This window comes from Capra hircus, chromosome 2 (assembly GCF_001704415.2).
Source record: "Capra hircus breed San Clemente chromosome 2, ASM170441v1, whole genome shotgun sequence".
Classification (NCBI taxonomy): Eukaryota; Metazoa; Chordata; class Mammalia; order Artiodactyla; family Bovidae; genus Capra; species Capra hircus.
In genome coordinates, this window is record NC_030809.1 from 80,578,633 (window position 1) to 80,604,744 (window position 26,112).

At 35.3% G+C, this 26,112-nt stretch overlaps 1 protein-coding gene across 1 annotated transcript in view; it reads right to left on the reverse strand.

The window, feature by feature from the left end:
- LRP1B (LDL receptor related protein 1B) overlaps positions 1-26,112 on the reverse strand; it is a 2,198,408-nt gene that overhangs the window by 1,133,260 nt on the left and 1,039,036 nt on the right.

The following is a 26,112-nucleotide window of genomic DNA, read 5'->3' on the forward strand; positions in this document are numbered from 1 at the left end:
CTACTTTTCAACTTAGTTGCTACTATTTGTATATGTATCAGATGAAAAAATATGAAATACTTTCAACACCCATCATAATATATGAAAGTTCATTTTCTTAGTTACTACAACATTGATTATTCTTTCTGGGAAGAAATAGGATAAAAAATACTAAAATAGTGAACAACAAGTAAATTTGTCAAACAGACATTCTCAATTTCTTATATAATTACATTTTATTTGCAGGTTCTTCTCAGGCTATAGTATTTAAAAACCTGACTAACAGGAGAAGAAAGACAGAAATTGAAATAAAGCCATTGAAGTTGTAAAGGCTAGAATTTCACCATCAAAATAAATTATTGGCAGATAATTCTCCACTGGGTCTCTTACATGTCTGCTCTTTTTTAAAACATATAAAGGTACTGGCAGATTTTGTTTTATGCTGTCTTTTCAAGGCTGCTTGTAGCACAAACAGCCTGAGAGGACAATGATAGTGTTTCCCTCTGGGACAGAAGGCAGATTTCTTGTCTGCGAATTGTGCAGGTTACTCAGTGAGGCCCTATAAAATCGGTTGTTTTTTAAACTCCAAGTTCACTGTGTTACAAGTTCTCTGTGTGCACCCACCTGGGTCCATTTCTGCAACGCCTGCTTGGGATTTCGGGGAGCCAGGGGAACTGATTTGAATATCAAGCTCAAGCTGTGTGCTGTGCTGTGGTGAATAAAAGTTTTCTATCTCTGACTTAGGGTACTATGAAACTCTGACAAACTGACTTCCTAACTTGTGAATAGGATAAAAATCTCAGGTGAAGAAGTTAAAGGATTTTAAAGAATTATATAGAATTCTTTTGAAATTTCAGGATTCCTTTCTATTTCTCAGCAAAAGTGTGTCTTTCTTTACCCTATAATGACAACCCCAGGTAAGCCTAATGAGTATAATCTTTGGATGGCAGCCTGTCCAGATTGAGAATTACGGATTTAAAAGTTAATTCTTGGTACAGTTTAAACATATGCTCAATCATTTTAAACTCTCACAATGGCAATACAAAGGTAACTAATAGTGGTGAAAAAATTCCCCCATGTTCAGCTATATCCATCAATGATCATAGTAGATAGGCAGTCATGTCCGACTCTGGGCAACCCCATAGACGGCAGCCCACCAGGCTCCCTCATCCCTGGGATTCTCCAGGCAAGAACACTGGAGTGGGTTGCCATTTCCTTCTCCAATGCATGAAGGTGAAAAGTGAAAGTGAAGTCACTCAGTCATGTCTGACCCTCAGCGATGCTATGGACTGCAGCCCACCAGGCTCCTCCGTCCATGGGAGTTTCCAGGCAAGAGTACCGGAGTGGGGTGCCATTACACTGATGAATAGTAAAAACAGGTAACACACACAGAACATTCTCCAGATAACAAAGCATTTTGATATGTTATCTTATTTAATTCCTGTTGCTTCCTAATGAGGATAAATGAAAGATAAAATTGTTCACATTTTACAAATGCTACTTTAGAATGTCAAATAAGCCATTTTTATCATAGAACCACTAATAGGATACCCAGGGTATTTCAATCAAAGATCCAGGCTTTACCTCTGTTGTCCTTATAAATATGCCTATTCTGCTGTCATGCTTCTTTCTGAGATAGTAACAGATCCCATTGAAATCCAGATTTGGAGAAGCACTCTAAATCCCCCATCGCCTCATTAGACAGAATATAAACTCTGAAATTTAGAGGATATACAGTCTCTCTAAGAAGGGGGAAAGAAGTTGGAAACATTGTAGCCACTGGTAGAGATTTTCTTTGATTATTACTTTTATAATGTTTTCTCATTCAACTACTAAAACTAGTTACTGTTATTTTCTTATTTTTATTTGAGCCATCATCTCAATGACTCAGGTTTGAATCTTCTCACTCCTTCTAGCTTAGCACACTTCATCTGGTTTTTTCATTTTTCCCAGCAACTGTGCTGTGTGCTGTGCTTAGCCATTCAGTCATATCCAACTCTTTGTGACCCCGTGGACTGTAGCTTACCAGGCTCATCTGCCCATGGGAATTTTCCAGGAAATACTAAAGAATACTGGAGAGGGTTGCCATGCTCTCCTCCAGGAGATCTTCCCAAGCAAGGATTGAACCCAGGTCTCCCACATTGCAGATGGATTCTTTACCATTTAAGCCACCAGGGAAGCCCAAGAACTGCTTTCTCAATAAACTCAAATTAACAATAACAGTCAATGAAATATCTTCACTGATTTTTAAACTCTGATATTTTAAAAAGTCATTGGGTAGAAAGACTGTGAAATGAACAAGAAAACCTATATGAAAGCAGACAGAGAGCTTTAATCTTGGGTAGTCTTCAGAAAAATCACAGAATTTGAGAATTGAATGGAATCTTAGAAATCATCAGCCACAAATTAACCAAGGTTACCTAAATCTAGAACTGGAAACCAAGTCTTTTGACTTAGGGTGGAGCTCTCTTTACTATACTATGTTATACACTGACATCAACAACTCTCTTGATTTCCTTTCTTGACTTTTTGATCGTCTTTTCTCTTTTAACTCTTCAGTGGTAAAATGTTGATAGCACTGATTAAATGCCCATATTTATTATAAACATGATGAGAAAGAATACATAATTACACAAAAATTTGCTAATAATTTCCCATCATTTATTAGATATATATTTATCTTTTTATAAGCTCATGATATACAGAATTTAAAAATTTATTAGTCAATTATTATTATTATGTTAATTTAGGAAGTACATCATCATCTTCTACCAATATGATATGAAATTTTTATGAGTTAAACCATTGACAAAATAGGAACAACAATTGCACGTTCTCCATAAGTTAGCTGCACTAAAATGAATTTGTAATGAAAAATAAGAGTCCCATATAATTTGTGATTGTATGGATAATCATAAATTCTCACTCATTAAAAATAAATCATCTTCAGTTAGAAATCTTAGTTACCTCAATGCTCACTACAGCACCATTCTAATATTTTCTTAAAAACTAAGCACACCCTTGTAGCTTTAACATGTTTTTAGTTGAAGTCTTAAGCCAAAGCTGTTTGTACTAAAGCAAATGTCTTATATACATAATATTGATATATTCACAAGGTTTTAAAAGTGAGATGTTTCCTCCATCTATGCAGGAATTGCCCTAGTCCAAGTAACCATAATACATCCTAAAATATTGAAATAAGCTCATCACTAACTTTCCTTTCCATTCCATTATGTGCGTGTCCCATGTACAAACACACACACACACACACACACACACAACATATTTTATGATAACACAGCTTTCTAGATTGTAAATCTGGATGACTTGACTTAAAATTCACCAACATGGTTTACAAGGTTCTCCACGATACAGCCCTGGCCTCTCTTTCCACATTCACTCTGAGCTGCGCTTCTTCGTGCTTGTTGTCCTCTAACTACCCCATCCTATTTTCTCCAGATTCTCAAAACGTGCCCCTCTCTAGCCAGCAGACTCACTTTATCTCTGAAATGCTCTTCTGCTTCCTTTCCATACTTCCATTTCCTTTTCATAATTTTTATCTTATCCTTTAGGTCACAGATTAAAGATCATCGCAGTGAGACTTTCACTGACAAACTAAATTAACTAATATTCTATCAGTCTTGATAATAATGCATCATTCATGTTCACTTAGCACTTATCATAACTGATATTCACAAATGCCTTTATATAGGAAAGCATTTATTGGTTACATTAGAGTAACAAGTGAATAGCACTCTTTTCATAATTTGGTTTTATAAGATGTACCAATTATATACTCTTATTGAAGAAAACTGTATTATTATATTAGTGTAGGGCAGTACTAACAGATCCAAATATTAATGTAATATCCATGAAACATGAAATTTCTACACTTCAAAGTACCTATCCTGTATGGGTCCATCCCAATGTACTTCAGATAAATTAATTAAAAAGACTGGTCATTACCTTTACTTTTTATTTTTGAAAATAATGAATTAAAAACTTTAAATATAAAATTTATATTTTAATTTATATTTTGAGACTTATAGAAAAGTTATAAGAATTATACTTTTCCCATAGCACTCCCATAAACCTTTCACTCAGAATCCTCATTTATCATTTTACAATGCTTGCTATATTATTGTACAAAGGAAAAAATATGTATATATAATAAAATTTTTCTAAAAATATGAAATATACAAAATGTTTCCCAAATGTCATCCTTGGGCAGGAGTCAGGGTAACCTTTCCTTATTACTTCCATGTTTGGTGTATGTGTGGCTAAACTGAGCACTTGGCATTTTCAGTTTTACCAGATTAACTCCCATTACATTTTCTAAATATCAAGTCTGTATAAATTAACCAAAAGAGGCACTGCAAATAATCCAATTATTATACGCAATGAATAATAATAACAATTCTTACTTTCATCTTTTCATTAGTGGTACTAAATTACTTATCAAACAATGCAAGATAGGAATCAACTAACCAAAACAGACAGTAGTTTTACGTAACTGATAGGATAACAGATATGTTAATTTAACTCCTTCACATTTTAAAATCTGTTTATATCAGGGCTTTCATCATCATTATTTGATGCCTCATATGAGACAACTTGGAGTAGGGAATGGCAACCCACTCTAGCATTCTTACCTGGAAAATTCCATGGACAGTGGAGCCTGGTCAGGCTACAGTCTTTGGGGTCGCAAAAAGTTGCACATGACTGAGCGATAGCATGAATGCTCAGGAGAAGTTAATGATCACTAGGGTTAATTATAGTCACTTTAAAAGAATGCATTCACTTGAGATTTAAAGTAACCTCTGAGAGATGTATTACAACATGAAAAAGAGCTTTCCATTATGAAAATATATGTTCCATTTAGTCAGTAAGTGACTATACTAGAATTCAAATCTAGGTCTGCTTGGATTCTAGAGCACATGCTTATAACATAATGCAATGAATTATAAATCCTAGGTTCTAGATGATTTTCAACAAGGAATAAGAATACATCTAAGATATAACTATTAACATAAAAAGTATAATCATTTTAAAACAAACAAAAAGTTGCTATAAAAAAGTGATGGAAATCAGGTTGTGTAGTAAGAAATCTAAAGTAGAAATCTAAAATGAAAAATGATAAAGACTACTTCAGCCTATTTCATCTATAGTGTCAAGTGATACGGCATACTTTCATCTGGGTGGCTAGCATATGTATCAACAACTGCCACTAAAAATAAATGTCTGATTCAGCATCCTACTTTACCAGAAGTTATTTGACAGCTTCTGTCTATTGTAAGCAATGCGCATTAAAACAAGATTGCTCTCCATCTGCTAGAAAGTAGAGCAGTGGTTTCTATTGTAACTATGTGTAGGGAGAAAATGAGTCAATACTTAAGAGTTGTGAAGTGCACTATGCAAGACAGCGAACTATTAAGCAATCATACTACTCACTATAGAACCATAGAATCCTGAACCATAGAATCACAAACAAAATTTTGCACCTCTGATTATCAAAAGAGAAAAGGTCATAAGAGAAAATAATGTCAATATATAATAGCAATAATATAACAATAATAATTATATTTTATTAATCAATAGTAATAATTGAGAGTCCCTTGGACTGCAAGGAGATCCAACCAGTCCATTCTGAAGGAGATCAGCCCTGGGATTTCTTTGGAAGGAATGATTCTAAAGCTGAAACTCCAGTACTCTGGCCACCTCATGTGAAGAGTTGACTCATTGGAAAAGACTCTGATGCTGGGAGGGATTGGGGGCAGGAGGAGAAGGGGACGACAAAGGATGAGATGGCTAGATGGCATCACCAACTCAATGGACATGAGTCTGAGTGAACTCTGGGAGTTGGTGATGGACAGGGAAGCCTGGAGTGCTGCGATTCATGGGGTCACAAAGAGTTGGACACAACTGAGTGACTGAACTGAACTGAACAATAATAATGCTGTTATGAGATAACTTTTATGGCTATCCTCTTTAATTGAATTCCTTCTGTATAGCAGTTTATAACTAACCAGTATCTCTAAGTGAGATTTTCTAAGGTTTAAATCCTGACTTCATTATTTGTTAATTGTGTGATATTTGGTGTTTTATCTTTCTCCATCTCATTTTCCTGATCTGTGTAATGGCTATAACAAAAATGCATCTCTCATATGTTCTGTGAAAAAATAAATGGCTTACAAAAAAGTGTGTCAGATAAACACAAAGTGTGTCAGATAAATCTCCAATAGCTGGGAAAGAGTGAAGGCAACAGGAGAAGGGGGTGACAGAAAATGAGATGGCTGGACGGCATTACCAACTTAATGGACATGAGTCTGAGCAAACTCCAGGAGACAGTGAAGGATAACGAAGGCTGGCGTGCTGCAGTCCATTAGGTGTCAAAGAGTCAGACATGACTTAATGACTGCACAACAAATAACAGTACACGCGGTGTTCAATGGCGTTTTGTTATAAATACCCTTAGCAGAGCAGAGTTGGTTGGAAAAGTTGGAGTGTTTGTAAGTAAAGAATAGGAAGAAGCTTCTAATTACTGATTAATCTTGACATTTATGTGTGTATGTGTTTCCATTTAAAATTAGTGGAGGTTTCGCAAAACTTCACCAGTGGGTAGCATTGCAGTTTCCCAGGACAGTACAAATGATTGAGGTATTTGAGGATTACTGCTCTATCATTATTTCTGCATTGCTTGGTAACAGCAGCATGTAGGGATGGAAATTATAAGGGCAATAGCAACAGAATTACAGCTGTTATATAGTAAGGGTAAAAAATCACTTAGTATATTATGGCAAAATTGATAACAGGAAGCAGCAAGTACAATATTAGCTAGATTCAAATGTAGGAGTAGAGACAGGATTTGAGGACAGGCTGGCATTGAATAAGATACCACTCCCTTCCTCCTCCAATCCCCACTCTCCCTTGCCTGGTCAAAAAAAAAAAAAAAAAAAGAGTTAAGGTTTGAACATAGAAAAACTGTTGCTACTCTGGCTAAAGAAGTCATTAATATTATATTCATGGTAGATTTTTAGTTACCAATTACACAGACTCTCCGGTGAAAGTAAAAGTGAAGTCGCTCATCCATGTCGGACTCTTTGTGACCCCATGTACAGTAGCCTACGAGACTCCTCCATCCATGGGATTTTCCAGGCAAGTATACTGGAGCGGGTGGCTAATTTCTTCTCCAGGAGATCTTCCTCACCCAGGGACTGAACCAGGATCTCCCACTTTGTAGGCAGACACTTTACCATCTGAGGCACCAGGGAAGATTATAGGGTACCTACAGACTATTTGTGAATATATTTACATATTCCTATTCCTATTAAATAGTATATAGCAATATTTATTCCACAGTGTAGGTTTAAATATTATATACCAAATTGTGCTATCTTTTTAAAAAATTTGCTTGCTTTAGAGGTCTGAGAATGAAGTATATGGTAAATATGAAAATGAAGTTCATGTAACTCATGTTAAGTCATTTCTGCATAGGGAACTGCCCTTTAGGGGACAATCAAGCCACCAAACCTAGAAAATGACACCTAAAGGAGCATTTCTTGAGCATGGGTGAGCCAGTCAGTCTTTATTTATGCCTAAAGCGTGACTCTCTCTTCATTCTGCTTTCTCTCTCTCTCTTTCTCTTTCCCTAATCACCTGATTTTTCTCACTGTTCTTGTGCCACCCAGTATCACATTGAGCTTTAACTGTGGATAAAGGCAGCTATGAGTTCATCTGACCTTCTCAGCCTCTAAAACTATTTCTTTCTCAAAATGTGACTTGAATGGTAAAAAAAAGTGCAAGTAAACTACTTTTGACTCCACAAAACTATCAGTATTTGCACACCTCCTCAGTCAGTACTAACAATTTGTATGTTTAAAAACAAGAGGAAGTACTCCTCTCAGATGTCTCATCTCTATAATCACAGAAAGAGATGGAAGATGCAAATTCTTTTTACTGCCCCTGTAAGTTATACATGTAGGGAAACAATCCAAACATTACTGAATTGTATTCTAGTTTTATAAGACCTAATCATGTTTTCTGAAAGTGTTTTGTTTCTATTTAAAGGGGTGCCTAGGGCAAGAGGAGACTTGTGCTCTCCGAGAGTTCATAGCTTAGCAGTATGTAGAGAGCATAGAAGAAAGGTAATTTTGGAATTTATAACTGAGTGAGAACATGGAAGTCCTGGATGTCAACACTAAAAGAGAAAAGACCATCCCCAAGAAAAAGAAATGCAAAAAAGCAAAATGGCTGTCTGAGGAGGCCTTTCAAAATAGCTATAAAAGAAGAGAAAAGCAAAGGAGAAAAGGAAAGATGTACCCATTTGAATACAGAGTTCTAAAGAATAGCAAGGATAGATAAGAAAGCTTTCCTCAGTGATCAATGCAGAGAAATAGAGAAAGCAATAGAATGGGAAAGACTATAATTTTCTCTTCAAGAAAATTATAGATACCAAGGGAACATTTCATGCAAAGAGGCCGCAATAAAGGACAGAAAAGGTAGGAACCTAATAGAAGCAGAACATATAAGGAGAGGTGGCAAGAATACACAGAAGAACTGTACAAAAAAAAAATCAAGACCCAGATAATCACAATGGTGTGATCACTCAACTCAGAGCCAGACATCCTGTAATGTGAAGACAAGTGGGCCTTAGGAAGCATCACTATGAACAAAACTAGCGGTGGTGATAGAATTCCAGTTGAGCTATTTCAAATCCTAAAAGATGATGCTATGAAAGTGCTGCACTTAATTTGTCAGCAAATTTTGAAAACTGAGCAGTGGCCACAGGACTGGAAAAGGTCAGTTTTCATTCCAATCCAAAAGAAAGGCAATACCAAAGAATGCTCAAACTACCGCACAATTGCACTCATCTCACATGCTAGTAAGTAATGCTCAAAATTCTCCAAACCAGGCTTCAGCAGTACATGAACCATGAACTTCCAGATGTTCAAGCTGGTTTTAGAAAAGGCAGAGGAACCAGAGATCAAATAGCCAACATCTAATGGATCATAGAAAAAGTAAGAGAGTTCTAGAAAACATCTATTTCTGCTTTATTGACTATGCCAAAGCCTTTGACTGTGTGGATCACAACAAACTGGAAAATTCTGAAAGAGATACCAGACCACCTGACCTGCCTCTTGAAAAACCTGTATGCAGATTAGGAAGCAACAGTTAGAACTGGACATGGAACAATAGATTGGTTCCAAATAGGAAAAGGAGTATGCCAAGGCTGTATATTGTCCCCCTGCTGATTTAACTTATATGCAGAGTACATCATGAGCTGGGCTGGATGAAGCACAAGCTGGAATCAAGATTGAAGGGAAAATATCAATAACCTCAGATATGCAGATGATACCACCCTTATGGCAGAAAGTGAAGAACTAAAGAACCTCTTGATGAAAGTGAAAGAGGAGAGTGAAAAAGTTGGCTTAAAGCTCAACATTTAGAAAACAAGATCATGGCATCTGGCCCTATCACTTCATGGCAAATTGAGGGAGAAACAGTGGCTGACTTTATTTTTCTAGGCTCCAAGTCACTGCAGATGGTGACTGCAGCCATGAAATTAAAAGATGCTTACTCCTTGGAAGGAAAGTTATGATCAACCTAGACAGCATATTCAAAAGCAAAGACATTACTTTGTCAACAAAGGTCCTCTAGTCAAGGCTATGGTTTTTCCAGTAGTCATATATGGATGCGAGAGTTGGACTATAAAGAAAGCTGAGCACTGAAGAATTGATGCTTTTGAACTGTGGTGCAGGAGAAGACTCTTGAGAATCCCTTGGACTGCAAGGAAATCCAACCAGTCCATCCTAAAGGAGATCAGGCCTAATTGTTCATTGGAAGGACTGATGCTGAAGCTGAAACTGCAATACTTTGGCCATCTGATGTGAAGAGTTGACTCATTTGAAAAGACCCTGATGCTGGGAAAGATTGAGGGCAGTAGGAGAAGGGGATGACAGAGGGTGAGATGGTTGGACGGCATCACCGACAATGGACACGAGTTTGGGTAAACTCCGGGAGTTGGTGATGGACAAGGAGGCCTGGTGTGCTGCGGTTCATGGGATCGCAAAGAGTTGGACAAGACTGAGCGAGTGAACTGAACTGAACTGAATTTCAAAATCTGTCATCTGTTTCTTGATTTATCTTCAGTTATAGCCATATAATCACTCACAACACAGTTTCTTTTTCTCCTTCTGTAAAAAAGTTAATAGACACCATTTCTGAGCATTATTTTTATAGCAAATTGAGTAGATATATTGTCTTCCTTTCTTCCCTCTCACAACTCTCCTTATTAGTAACATTTTGTATTAGTGTGTTACACATGTATACATTCATGAATGGATATTGATTCATCATATTAACTTAAGCACATAGTTTACTTTTTGAGTTGTATAATTATCTATTTTGGTTTTGGCAAATGCATGACTTGTATTCACCATTATGGTATCAAACAGAATAGTTTAATTGCCCTAAAAATTCTTTCAGTATTCATACCTCCCTATTCCCCTGCCACAACCTGTTACCCTTTTCCAGAATATTGTGTAGTTTCTTCTAATTTTCAGCAACTAATTCTGTGTCATTTCTATTCACTGATGGAGATGACATATGAGCAAATCTACAGGTGCCCCATATAGAGATACAAAATTCCCACATTGCATATTCCTAGATTGTCATTTTTTGCAAGGCTGAGTACCCAGTCTTCTGGGTAAATGCTAGCATGCTATGAACCCCTAACTCATCATAAAACTTACTAGTTTAAAGCTGATTCATTGTTGGCATAGAGCAGCGGATATGAGGACAGGCTACAGAGTGACATAGCTAGGGTTTGAATCCTGACTGCAATACTTAACTGTTCTTTAACCCTGGACATATAATTTACCTCTCCCCAAACTTCGTCTTCAAAAGATAGTAGTACGAAGTATCTCACTGCTGCTGCTGCTGCTGCTAAGTCACTTCAGTCGTGTCTGACTCTGTGCGACCCCATAGACGGCTGCCCACCAGGCTCCCCCATCCCTGGGATTCTCCAGGCAAGAACACTGGAGTGGGTTGCCATTTCCTTCTCCAATGCATCTCACAGAACACTGCAAATTTAAGTTGATGAATGTAGAGGAAGTGAGCAACACCTGGCCCAAAATAAACAGTAACACTGCTGTGGAGGTTAATCTCTTTCCCTATCACTGACTCTCAAACAAAATGGGTCCTATTGGAATGGCAAATGTCCATTATGATGCAGCACAAGACAAATAAGATATAAAATGTAAAACTAGTTCATTGGCTCTACTTTTCCATATATGAGTTAAATAGTTTAGTATTTACTTTGGTAAATGATAAAGTGACTCGAGGCTCTACAGCAGTTGAAGTCATATATGAGAACATACTCAATAAAATCATCTCCATCATGGGGAAGTTTACAGTACCACAGATGAGACCACTGTGAACTAACTCCCTATAATGGGTTCACCACCAGTTCAAGAAGGACAAAGGGGCAGAGCAAGAGGCTCCTTAGAGTACTATACTTTGTCTTCAGTGGTTTACAGATGGTTCTACAATATGAACACAGAGAATGTTATTATGGCAAACACACAATATCCTTTCTAATTCAAACTTTTCATAAGACTATCTCCCAGAAAATGCCACAGCTCAGATATAACTTTTAGAAAATATTATTAATATTAATTACAGGTGTTTAAGTCAGGGACTATAATCCTTTAAATTGACTTATTACTGGCAAAAATAAATATTTCTATCTCATGGGGGGAAAATAGGATTTTGGTTTTAATCATAATTATCATACTTTAGCCTTTAATCCTACACATTACAAAACAAAGAAATTTTATGAACTATTGATGTTCACTATTACTTTAATGTAATTAATGTTAAGAAATATATTTAAATTATTCCTCAAATAAAGCAATATTAAGCTGTATAATACCTGAAAAAACTATGAAAAATGAATGAAAAACAAAGCAGGCATACCTTTTTTTTTTCTTCATTAAGGAAACTTTAATTTATGTTTTCTCATGTATGTATTTATTCAATTCAGTTACTTGTTGGAATAATTTAAACATACACAGTTTGAAGAGTAATAATACCTAAAAGAAGGCAGACTGTCCAGCAGCTAGTCTTTCTAACCAGGAATTTCCTTATTATCAATCATCTGTCTCTCTTATTTACTGGGAAGTCACTAAAAATCTGAATAGCATCTTTCCCTGTGGAATAAACTAGGACTTTCTCTTTAAATTTAGCAGTCTTCAAGATAAAAATCCACACTTGGTAGCCACAGTTTCAAAACTGCCTTGGTAAGGTATCACCATCACTGGTGATATTGATGCTGTTTTCATTGCCATCTTTGTCATCATCATCCATCATCATTATCACTTCCATTACCATCCTTATCCAGTATTCACAGAGCTTTATAAAACACCTAAAATATCTATCAGGGAAAATACAAATTTTCTCTCAAGTAGTTTTCATTCCACAGCAAATATTCTGATGACACTAAATCCATACATCTCTGTTCCATTCTCACTGACATTATCTGTTTTGTTTTTTTTTCCATTTATTTTTCTCCCAGTGGAAACTTGATTATGTTCAGAGAGCCATCATTCCCTCATACCCTCATCAGTACTAGAGCCCACATGACTCAGGGGAAATTGGATCCACTTTCAGATCTTGGGGTGAATTTTAATTAATGTGATTCCCCCAGCCATGGATATTGCTCCAGGTATAAGAAAACAACCTTATGTAGCCATTTACAATAAAGTAATGGATTTTGAGTCCATATTTAGGGGACAGGTTTCCTTCTGCATGAGAATAAGTAAACAATGTTTCCTTAGTTGCTGCTGGCAGCAACCTTATGACCATGAGGGATAAGGAACTGGGGTTTAGCTGTGGATGGCAGGGCCAACATAACTGAAGAGAGGTTGCTTTCTGATGATGTCACTGAGGCATCAATTTAACTGAGTCTAGATGTAACTTTTTTTATGTGGTTTGTGAGATCTTAGTTTCTAACAAGAGTCAAATTCAGGCCCTCAGCAGTGAAAGTCCAGAGTCCTAACCACTGAGAAGCCATGGAATTTCCCTCTGTCCTTCTTAAGTGAGGAAACAAATGATCATTTAATCCAGTAGAAGCTAGAATTTCTACTATTATCAAAAGTATTCTAAAATTCATTGAATCTTATCATGCTATATTTTTACTATTCAACTGTCTGCTTTTTCTGTTCTACATCTAGTGTTACCCTCATCAATCCTTCATTTTGTCCTTCACGCTCAGATTGAATTTCTGCAAATATTAAACTCATTCAGACCATTCACCAAATAAGCAAAAAGGATAAGTAATAGCCTAGAGTGTATCAGGTAAAATCCAAAATAAGGCCTTCCATGGGTTAGGAGTAGCAGTGCCTTAAGAAACACAGATAGAAGAGGACAACTCCTTCTGATGTCTGAAAACAGTGAAAATAATATCACATGGTGTTTCTTCCCATTTCAGAGAAGAGTGTACTTAGATTCTATGGATCTGGCACTAGTTATTTAGTGAAATTGTTTCAATGTAAAGATGCTTATTATTGCACTCATTTACTAGGTTATAATCTAAATGTTTCTCTGACTATATATCTGCCAAGCAAACTTTTAATAGATGATTTGGATTTGTGAATGTGTTAAGAGGAAAGATGAATTTAATAAAAATGACTCATTCAAGGTAAAGACACTTTGAAAAAAGATGAACCCATTCAGTTTAAAATACCTTTAAGAAACAAAGGCTTTGAAATGCTAAACTGCTGTACATTTAATTTGCTAGCGAAAGTGAAAGTGAAGTCACTCAGTTGCATCCGAATCTTTGTAACCCCATGGACTGTAGCCTACCAAGCTCCTCTGTCCATGGGATTCTCCAGGGAAGAATACTGGAGTGGGTTGCCATTTCCTTCTCCAGGGGGTCTTCCTGACCCAGGGATCGAATCCGGGTTTCCCGCATTGGAGGCAGACTCTTTAACCTCTGAGCCACCAGGGAAGACCAATTTGCTAGTAATATATATATTCATATATATTTGTGCAATCAATATATATGTGTGTGTGTGTGTGCATGTGTGTGTGTGTATGAAGATATATTCGTATTTATGAATCAGTCAGAGACTACAGTGGCAGAGACAGTCATTGGTCAGTCCAGTCATTGGACAGTCAAGCAAAGACTCATGCCCCTCCCTTTCAAAATCTGGAGTTGTTGACAACTTCTCAGCTAGAAACCATGCTATCCAGTCTTCTTGCCTCCAAATATGATTAAATAACTAGATGTCACTTCCTTTTTTAAACAGCAGATGTGTCTTTTCTCTCCCCTCAAAAATCAGAAGATTCCAAGACCCTTAAGGATGTAGAAATCACAAGACAGAAAGACTCTCCATCTTAGCATTATTAACACCTGGAGAAAAGCTATCTAATAAATAGGAACATGTGCATTGGACTTTAACTTGAGCCTTAAAACAAAAAACACATTTATATTGTGTGACCCACTGGAATTTACAAGCAGCAAGTATTACCATACCAGATTTAAAAGCTGGTAGCACAAGTATAGAAGTACCTTAATAAAAATCTAAAATACCTAACCCTGGGTTTAATGGTAAGGCAGCAGAAGCAAGGTAACTATTGTTCAGGACTGAAAATACTAAAGGCTAAAACTACTTGATTAAAAATGTCCTTTTTTAATAACTTGGAAAATATCTTGGGAGGGAAAATCAAGTGATTATTGAGCCTTATAGATTTAAAGACAGACATTTAAAAGTATGATAGTAGTTGTATTAGTTACTGCATACTTACTTTGGCAAGATATTACAAAAAGAAAAAAGTTTAAGTTCAAATTGCCTATTTAATAACAAAAAATGAAAGGAAAGTCAAAGTTGGGACCTCCCAGATTTAGCAAAGTCCATTGCTTCTAGAACCTGAATAGTAAGAAAAAATATTGAAAATAGCTTTGAGCAACAAAAGCCAATTACGCTTTCTCAAATAGAAGAGTTTATCCTTTGGACAAAAGGTATTTGCTTCACACTGAATTACTGTTTTCAGGCCTCAAAGTGACCACTATTATGCTGAAAGAGAAAACCAAGAAAGTGAGGTGGAAAGAAATAATTTGATAATTATTTCTAAACCATAACTGAGTGTGGTTATTGGTATGTCCAAGTAATAGGAAACAAAGAAATAAGTCTACTAATTTTCAAGGGAAATTGTAACTGTAAAAAGCCATGCGCCTAGCTTACAAGATCCTTTGTCTCTTTAAATCTGTAAACAATTTGAAAGGAACAACTGTGAAATACATAAACCCCTCAGGGAAAGCAGATTCCTCACTGCCAACTTTGATGTAGCACTGAGCACAACAGATGAGAAAGAACCTCCCAGTGGAAGCATTGGTAAAGAAGAACAATGGACGAGGGAAAATGTTTCAGGGAAACAAGCTGTCTAGACAAGTGACTTCCAAAAAGTCAGAGGAGAAAGTCTTCACTTTACTTGCCTAGCTGATTTCAATATTGCTCTGTCACAGTGACTACTATGTGCGTCCAGTCTTCCATTTTTTAAGTGGGAATTTTGTTATTTTATCACTGGTCCATTCGTTTATATATTTTGTTTTTGGTTCACAGTTCACTTTACAACAAGGAGCAACAAAAGGACACAATAGAGAGGACTGCACATCACTTAGATCCCTAATTTGTCTTAACTGTTTTGGATTGGATGTATGGGAAGAAGGATGCATATGGATATTTGGTAGACAGAAGACAAGACATTGGCTGAGATGGCAAAGTATTCTTTGGAAATGGATGCTCCCATTTACGTTCTATTGTGTTGTCATGAATAAGGAACTCCCTAGCCAGGGGCTACATTTCCCTGATCCCCTTTCACCTACTCTGTCTATGTATCTTCAATATTTTCCCCTTCAGCTAGTTAAGAGAATATTCCAAGACTCTGAGATTCCATGGCCATAAATTAGAAGGAACTTTGCTTTGATACCAGACAAACTACATGAATTAAGCTGTGTACCAACACCTTCATCAAATTCACATGTAAGGGAGAAATATAATTGTATTATGTTGCAATGTAAGAGTTAATAAAACTACATTACCTTAATAAATATAGTCCTTGTTAGATTATTCTATTTATATTAATTCAAAATTTGTGTGTAATCAATATGAACTATACTTGTCCTAAGCAGTCTTTTTAATAAACAAATTAAATTATTTATATACATTTGAAATATACTTATCAAATTAAATTCATAATGCAATAAAAATTAAAAAATAAAGTGGGGAATTTTACTTTCATAAAAAATTAATCAGAGGCTGTATCAGTTTGGAGGCTTTTGAATCACTGCAACGTTCCACTTTAGACAAGTCCCAGATTGACTTCATTAGACAAATTAAATACCTAGGTATACTTCAAATTAATTAGATTCTCAATTCTAACTTTCATTTTAAGACCTAGACTTAAGGCTTCCAGAAAATAGGGATATTTTCTTTCAGTATTTAGTCTCATTTTATGCCACTAAAAAGATTTAGGAAGTAAATATAGGGATTTATTAAGCATTTTTATGATGTTCCATAACTATACTCAATCATTATGAACAAGAAGAATTACAGAAATTGTTCTGTTTTTCTCAAAAAGCATTAATTTATTTTAATATGTCACCAGGGCACATTTTTATCTGCAGTTAATTGTGCATTTAATCATAATTTTTTATTTTATTTTTTACAGTTTTATTGAGAAAAAAATGACATGTATCACTGTCTAAGTTGTCATTTAATTTGCATTTCTCTAAAGACTAGTAATGTTGAACACATTTTAATATATCTGTTGGCCTTTCATACATCTATTTATGTCCTTTACCCATTTTTCAATTGGGTTGTTTTTTATGCTTTTGAGTTGTATGAGTAAATAACTCATACATTTTTGGATACTAGCCACTTATCAGATATATTGTTTGCAATTTTTTTTCTCATTCTGTAGATAGACAACACATTAAAAACTAGAGATATCACTTTGTCAACAAAGGTCTACATAGTCAAAACTATCATTTTCCAGTAGTCATGCACAGATGTGAGTTGGCCCATAAATAGGACTGACTGCTGAAGAATTGATGCTTTAGAATTGTGGTTCTACAGAAGACTCTTGAGAATCCCTTGGACAGCAAGGAGATAAAATCAGTCAATATTAAAGGAAATTAATCCTGAATATTTATTGAAAGGACTGATGCTGAAGCTCCAATAATTTTGCCACCTGATGAGAAGAGCTGACTCACTGTAAAAGATCCTGATGCTGGGAAAGACTGAGGACAGGAGAAGTGAGCAACAGAGAATGAGATGGTTGGATGAAATGAACCAGTGGCTGATTGACCAACTGGCTGACTCAATGGACACGAGTTTGAGAAAACTCTTGGAGATAGTGAAGGACAGGGAAGCCTAGCCTACTGTAGTCCACGGCATCACAAAAAGCTGGGTATGACTTTGTGACTGAACAACAATGAAATTGTCTTTTCACTTTGCTGATTTTTTTTTTCTTTTCGCTATTTAGAAACTTTTAAGTTTGATGTATTCCCACTCATTTAATTTCTTTTATTTTTAATTTTGTTGCTTGTGCTTTAGGTATCATATTCAAAATTTATTGGCTAGACCCATGCGAAGAAGCTTTATTTTAGGTTAGTTCATGATTTCAGGTTAGTTCATGATTTGAGGTCTTACATTTAAATCTTTAAGTCATTTTGAATTCATTTGTGAAAATTATATAAGATATGAGTCCAGCTTCATTATTTTACATGTGAATATCCCATTATTCTAACACTATTTATTGGAAAGTCTCTTTCCACTAAATATTCTTGGCTCCCTTATCGAAAATATTACTTGACCATATATGCTTGAGTTTATTTCTGTGCTCTCAATTCTCTTGCACTGGTCTATGTGTCTATTTTTATGCCATTTACATGTTCTTTTGATGACTTCTTTTATACTGGAGTTTGTTATCAGGAAGTATGAAGACCCCTGCCTAAGTACAATTTTTACAAATACTAACATAGACAATTTTTTAGCTAAAACTGAAAGAATACCAAAGGCTCTCAACATTTGCTTTCCGTTTTACATAATTTAAAAAAAATTGTTGAGTGAAAAATCACTTGTTGTTGGAAAACATCCACTATGACCCTAAAAGTCAGGTTAATTTCTCCCAAATAAAACCACTGAGAATCTGGCTCAAGGGAAAATATCAATTTTGGTTCAATATCCTGCAAGTCTCAGCAGTCAAGCAGAACAAACTGTGTCTCAGCATAAAAGCTGAATATTGTTTTCACTTCTTATTTGTGCGTGTGTGTTTTGGTTATATATGATTATAATGTACATGGTAAAATTCAGAATTTATGTTATATGTTCAAGGGGAATGGTGCTAAGTACTTATTCTATTGTTTTTAAATCTCATCCTTTCCTTCAGTGTTTACAAACCAAGTTTCTCTCATCTTTACTTTTTTAAGTAACATTTATGCCTTATCCATTATTTATCTCAGAAATGTCAAATAAATTACTGCTTAGTATTTTTTATCTATAATTTTGGTGGATAAGCTTTAGTAACCATACCTTCTGACTATAATATTTGATATTTGATGTATAATTCTGTTATACTCCAAGCTCCATAAGAGAACAGACTATATCATATCTTTGATGTCTGATCACACCTGCGTGCTACATGAAAGCTGTCCATATATTTTCAAAAGCAGTAAACTGCCTTATTACCACTTCATGTTTTCATAGAACTCTACATAGGAAACAATTAGAAATAAATTTTAACTTCTTAAAAATATAAAATTATTGTTTTTAATAACAGCACAAATTCTTCAAATATGTAAACTAGTCTTTGGCAGAGAGTAAGAAAGTTTTCATGTCACCATAGAATCATTTCATAAGTGAAACAATAATTTACTTAATATTGCCCCAGTGGCTTAGAAATAGTCACATAGTTTCCAAGAGTGTTGGAAAATCTGGTACAATAAAAGCTTCCATCCCAGCCTCTCACATTATATCTTTAAAGAGATAGTGGAATGCTATACAGAGTACCTCCAACCCAATCTGTTATCAGTGTTGTAGAAAAAGTTACAGAAAACAAAGAAACAAAAATAATTGTCATTTGCTTTAAAAAAGTGACAAGAGAAATACTCCTCAGAATTAGTTTTAACATTCTGGGCTAAAAGCAAACAAAGAAACTTTCAGAGAAGATGGAATGAAGGTTTGGGAAATAATATTTGTATATATTCCTCAGGGTTAGCTAAGTTAAAAGAGGCCCCTCAGTGCCTGAGAAATATAAAGAAAAGATAAAGGGCTGTACATGAGAAAGGATTATTACACTACAATGTCATGGAAGATGATATAGGTGCATAATCCATTTTTCTTTCTTCCATGTTATTGTGGTCCCGAATTCTCTCCCATGTCCCTCTGTCTTTCATATGCCAATGGAAAAAAAAATTGTCTATGACTGTCTCATTTAAATTGGCATGTACCCAGGTGTGACCAAGAAGACACGAGGAAATATCTGCTTTGGGAGCTCTTCTATACCCAAGGAAGAAGCAGTGCTGTTTTTTTTGTTTGTTTGTTTGCTTGTTTTTTTTTTAACTGACTACCATGTTTCTAATTAGGATCCCTGAAACTTCAGTAGCTGTCTTGTAACCACAGGGCAATTAGCTTGAAAAGCACACATTAATGATAACACTACACAATAAAGAGGTACAAGGAACCCAGGTGGTTAGTGATACTGTTGAGTCAATAAATCAACCAAAGGCTGTCCTAAATCTAGGTTTTCAGATGATATGATAAATCCCTTCATAATTTAGGCTGTGCACAGCTTTTCTGTTACTTTCTCTAGTTGAGAGGACATCATTATTCAGTGAGAATTCAAAGAAACCTCTTTAGCAGGAAGTGGCTAGAAGATTGGGAAGATATTATGTATAATTAAAACAAGCTTTTGAACTCAATAATTTAGAGGTAAGATTAACAAACACTGAAAACTTAGGGAATTAAAAAAAATGAGATCGAGAACAGCAAAGAGAATAGAGATGCAGAATGCTTTGCATTACTTTGATATTATGAATTCTATGAGTCAAGAACACAGTGAGAGTTAAAGCAATGTGTGTTAAGTTTCCAGTTAAGGTTTCACTGAACAAAATAAGCCACTCCAAGCTGCTCTTCCATATTCCCAGGCTAATTACAGTATAATAGAATAATCATTTGTAACTGAAGGAGTCAGTAATTAAAGGTGATGCGATACATAAACCTATACTTGAAGAAAGGTCTATAGAGGAATTTGGAAAGAAGTTGAACCTAGACAAAATTAATTAATGAGAATAAAACAATTTGAGTCATAGTTAAGAGAGCTCATATGGATTTATCCACTTGAGTGTGGCTCTGAATCACTAATTTCAGTTAAAATAGTTCAGATCGTGAAACATATACCTGTACACCCATGTTGTCCTGCCTATTTGCATCTGCAACTCTTGATTGGAAAGGGGTAGGCAATAACTCTCCTAAGACTTTTGGTAAGTTGGCCTAAGAGATAGGCAGATGCCATTTTCTTATATAATTACCTATGAACCTAAATCCAAGATTGTTAGACTCACCCAGAGAAGTTTGTAGTAGTGTTAAATGGGAAATACGCACATATATATTTAGATAGCATATTTAGATAGCTTCAGTCCAGTTCAGTTCAGTCGCTCAGTCATGTTCCACTGTTTGTAACCCCATGAATTGCAGCACTCCAGGCCTCCCTGTCCATCACTAACTCCTGGAGTTCACTCAGACTCACGTCCATCGAGTCAGTGATGCCATCCAGCCATCTCATCCTCGGTCGTTCCCTTCTCCTCCTGCCCCCAATCCCTCCCAGCATCAGAGTCTTTTCCAATGAGTCACCTCTTCGCATGAGGTGGCCAAAGTACTGGAGTTTCAGCTTTAGCATCATTCCTTCCAATGAACACCCAGGACTGATTTCCTTCAGAATGGACTGGTTGGATCTCCTTGCAGTCCAAGGGACTCTCAAGAGTCTTCTCCAACACCACAGTTCAAAAGCATCAATTCTTCGGTGCTCAGCTTTCTTCACAGTCCAACTCTCACATCCATACACGACCACTGGAAAAACCATAGCCTTGACTAGATGGACCTTTATTGGCAAAGTAATGTCTCTGCTTTTGAATATGCTATCTAGGTTGGTCATAACTTTTCTTCCAAGAAGCAAGTGTCTTTTAATTTCATGGCTGCAATCACCACCTGCAGTGATTTTGGATAGCTTATAGAGAGATAAAAAGAAATACAGCTAGTGCTATATAGACATCCACTTGAATTTCATTGATATAGGTAAGAAAATGCATTGGTAAGATTTTTGAAATAATTAATACAAATGTATAAGACTAAGGAGGTTTTCATTGTACTGCATTATGTACAGTGCTCAATCACCCATTGAGTATAAAGAAAAGTAGACAACTTCCTTAGCATTTTCCCACATACAGATGAATTCAGAGCTCAACCCAACCGAGTACTACTATCATGCTCAAGACCAAGACTGTTTCAAAATTAAATTAAGAAACCAAAATACACTTTCAGCATTTCATTTTATTCCTTAACATATAAAAATAAAATAAAATAATGTTTAAGATGTTCAAAGAGAAATTACACCAGATCAATACATAAATTGAGGAGAATTACTATTGGAGCTATTAAAATGTCTCCATGTTTTTCTGAGTTTTTTTCTAATGAAGAGGAATACCAAAGAAGGTACTGAGGAAGCACAGTTCATTAGTCAGTCTTGGTCCCTGTTGGCTTTAACTTTGATTCTGTTTTTAATTTCTCAGCCATGACTAGTTTCACCAGCAGCAGGGATCCAGGTTGGTGATGGGAAAGGTATTATTAACTATTAAATACTGCCAGTTACTCTTATGTGAATTCGGCTTCTGAGACTTAAGCCTCAGTCCTCCTCTGGCTCCTGGCAGATAAACTACTTTTATAGAGAACAAAGACAACACTTTTTTTCCCCTCAATACTGTCATGGGGTCATGGATTCACAAATATCCTATAGATCATTCTGTCATTCCTTCTTTACAAGTCAAAAGTCTATCCTACATAGAAAAAAGGTACACATAGTATTGGTAATGCAATCGATTTCCACCATTTCACACGATATAGGAGATTTCCCCTCTCTCTCTAACTGGCCATCTCACATAACTCTATTGAATATGAGTTCTAGCTAGCATCTGCCTGCCAATGCAGGAGATGCAGAAGACACAAGAGACGCAAGTTCAATCCCCAGGTTGGGGAGATCTCCTAGAGGAGGAAATGGCAACCCAACCCACTCTAGTATTCTTGTCTGCAAAATTCCATGAACAAAGGAGCCTGGGGAGCTACAGTCCATGGGGCTGCAAAAGAGTTGGACATGACTGGGCAATGGAAGACAAGAAGCTCATACACAATACCTCAAGCCCCCCAAATATTTTCCCTGAATTTTAAAGTCCAACTCCATCCCTAAAGTACCTCTTAATTTTACTGTTTTTCTAATATTTACCATGCTTAGCATCAATTGATCCCTTCTTTTGCAATATTATTGTAACAATTTTATACTCATGGTAAAATGTATTTTTGTATAGTGTAGTGTGCTGATTTTAGTTTAATAGGAAGCTTGGAAACAAACCTGAGAACCAACATTCTAAAGTAGTTTCTCTCCTGTCCTCAGTTACAACCTTCATCAGATTGAAAAACTAAATGGTTTATTATTAAAACAATTTGATATTAAAAATACAGATCAACTGACTAAGGTAACTATGAAGGGGGTTTATTCACTAGTTTTATATTCTGAAAGACCTTGAAGGTTATTCAAACATAACCTCCACAAGATCAATTATTAAATTAGTGTTTCCTCTGCTACTTTCTTCCTTAAACCCATAGTTATTCTATAATTTTCTCCTCCATCACATATACATTTCATTTTATTCCCAAGCCATACTACTTTATTCTCATTTCCCCTCCTTTTACTTAGTACTTGACTATATAATAGACGGTCTATATGAAGTAAGCCATTTTAAAGCATTTGTAGTAGAAAGAGAATTGGACTGTAAACAAAAAGATCATCTTTAATGAGGCGAAATATTGGTCTGGTTACTCTATTCACAACAGTATTATAAACATTGGAAAAATTAGTAGTTATTTTTGAAATAACATGAAAAAGAGAACTTCACATACTCAGAAAGTATGTAAGCCCTTTATATGTTTTGACATTATTTAATCCTCACAAGAGCCCTTTAGTGGATTATCATTATTCATAGTTTTATGATAAGAAAATAAAGATAAAAAGAGACATCCAACATCTAGTAACTGGTATAGCTACGATTTGATCCTAGGTAGAGTGACTTTAGATTAAACTCTTAATCATTAAACAAGCCAAGTTCTAATAACTACCACCAGAAAAACTATTTTTGATACTGGTTGGACTATGATCTCTATGCTACCTTCAAATGTTTATGACAGGATAGAAATCGTTTTAGAAATTTCTTCAAGAAACCATGGGAAAACAACACTGCTAAAATTTGAAATTAATAAGAAAATCTCAAGAAATATCTCCAGAAAAATAGCCTGAATTAATGAATCAATGTCAATACTGCAAGAATGAAAACAAGGTTTTTAAGCAATCTTTTTTCTGGCAAATTTAGATTGGAGCCTGGTCCAAGTCATACTGATTTTCTAGAGAAATTTACTAATTTATATTCAAACCATGGAGAATTTTTTTAAAAAACTAGAAATTTTAGAATGACAATACTGTAATAATTTTTATATAAAAAGGGAATATTAGGTTGCGAAAAGTAACATCAAAAGTGCAGTCAAGTAAAAAGAATATTTTTCAATGTAGCCTGTGAGAAGTAAAGCAAATCTGCAACAAATCTATCCTTTTCTATACCTAATTAAGATCAAGCACTTAATAGTTGGGTCAGACTTTTAAGACATTCTGATATTTTCTGAACTGAAGTTATAACAATTAGGAAAAGGCAGGAGAAAGTTCACTGGAGGCGCTTGTCCCCTTAAGTAGATCATGCAGAGTCATTCTAACCTCAACTATTCAAATTACCCTTGAGCTGCCCAAAAACAGAAGAAAAAAGAGAAAGAAGAAAAACTTGCTGTTGTTTCCCTAGACAGTATCACATTAACCCTAGCCAAATTTCTGATAATAAGAGAAAAATATCAGAATTTTTTAAAAACTGTTTTGTTATAAACAGGATTATATTTATAAACATGAAGAGCTTTTCCTTCTCTGATTTCTAAAATCCATGACTGAAAAAACAGCAATTGAGACACATAGCAAACCAACAAACAAACAAAAAATTCCAAAAAGCCTTTTGTGATAAATGATACATGACAAAATACATTTAAACCGTTACTAGGCCCAGAGGAATTCAGCAGAGAATAAACACAGCAATGTGGAGGTTTTCTACTCCTAAATCCTTTGACAAAAATGACAAAATATGGTCCTTTCATGTAATGACAGGGAGAAATAGGAAGCTTGAGAAGATAAAATATGTTACTGTTCAAAAGGGGAGATGGTGGTGTCACAAACATTATATTTCAGATTGGCAGTTCTTTTTGAAAAGAGTCTCTGAATCTTTTGTTTTTAAGAATGGGGAATAATAAGAGTGGTAGAAAGGGGAGAAACACAACAGCTTCATCTCTTAACATTTTTGACAGACAAGACTGTATAAAGGCTACTTCTGAATTCATTCAGCACACCCAGGAAAAACATGCACGCAAATATATTTCTAAACAGAATGCCAGAAGAATGTTGTTAGCACATTTGTATATTTCCAATTCTTCCGTACTACCCTTATTCAACACCCAAACAAATCAGTTTAAGTACAACTTTTCTTACTAATGTCTTTCAAAGCATTGCTGCAGTCAGATTTGAGTCAAGTAACCATCTGCTGCAAATACAAATAGAGCTACATTCAAGAATTATATTACACAGGCTTCCTAGCAAAGCTCTTACGTGCAAGCTGTTCTTGTCAAAATCAAAACCATTGTGATGATGCATCTTAATATTCAATCAGACTTTAAGTAAAGAGTGACAAAAGTCCACATATGGATGACAGCTGTTTCTTCAGTAAATATTTTCCCATTTATTGAATGGAGGCTTATGGCAGTTTAGGCTATGTTCCATCAGACATTTCAGCCTGAACTGCCGGGGGACGATTAAAGCAACAACAAGGATAAAATTTTTGTTTTTAAATCTTTGTTACAACTTATATCTGAAAAAAGCACCCACCAGCTCCTCCAACTGAAGTTGTACACTATACCATTATTTTGAAAATATCCTTTCCCAATAGTTACTGGTAAAAATATTAATTTTATAGAACTTTATATAATACCATAGTGTTTATAAAATTAAAGTATAATTCCTGTATTAAGTTCCTAATTACATGAACAAAATTATTGGGAATTTAAACATATTTACCTATAATTTGATAAATTATGAAATATTTTAAAAAGAGGGATTAGTCTATTAGTTAAAAGAAGTTCAGATAAAAGAAGGCCTCTTTTGAACCAATAAAGCAGCTTGCAAAGCTGTAAAGTCAAAGAAAAAGTGAAGATGGATTCTGATGATTAAGTTACTCCATAATACTACAATGTTTACACATCAATAGTTAGAGAAAAAAAATGGTTTCAATTAACAAAGACAAACTTCATGTCTTACTAATATCCTCAAACATGTACAATGTTCCTTTAATAAATCTTAAATGTTGTGTTGGACTTAAATTTTTTAATAGCCCATTTTTCAGGTAGAATTTTTGAAGTTTCTAACTACAAGGTCCACTACTAAGTAACTTAGGTCTCCTGTCTTTAACTTAAAACAATGCCGAGGCTCTTCTCTGGTGACAACAAAGTGATTATTAGGAGAATAGTAGGTTGACTGTGTCTTAGGCAAGCCTTGCAATAATGATGTGTTAAGGAAATAGTATGCCTGAGCTTCTTCACAGTAGATTACAACTTCTTTTTTCCTTCCTGTAATGTAACTGTTCGAATCAATATTAAAAACACTTTTGAGCCTGTTGTCTTATATTCCACAACTCTTCTCAGACATTTTTTTTTAAGGGAAATT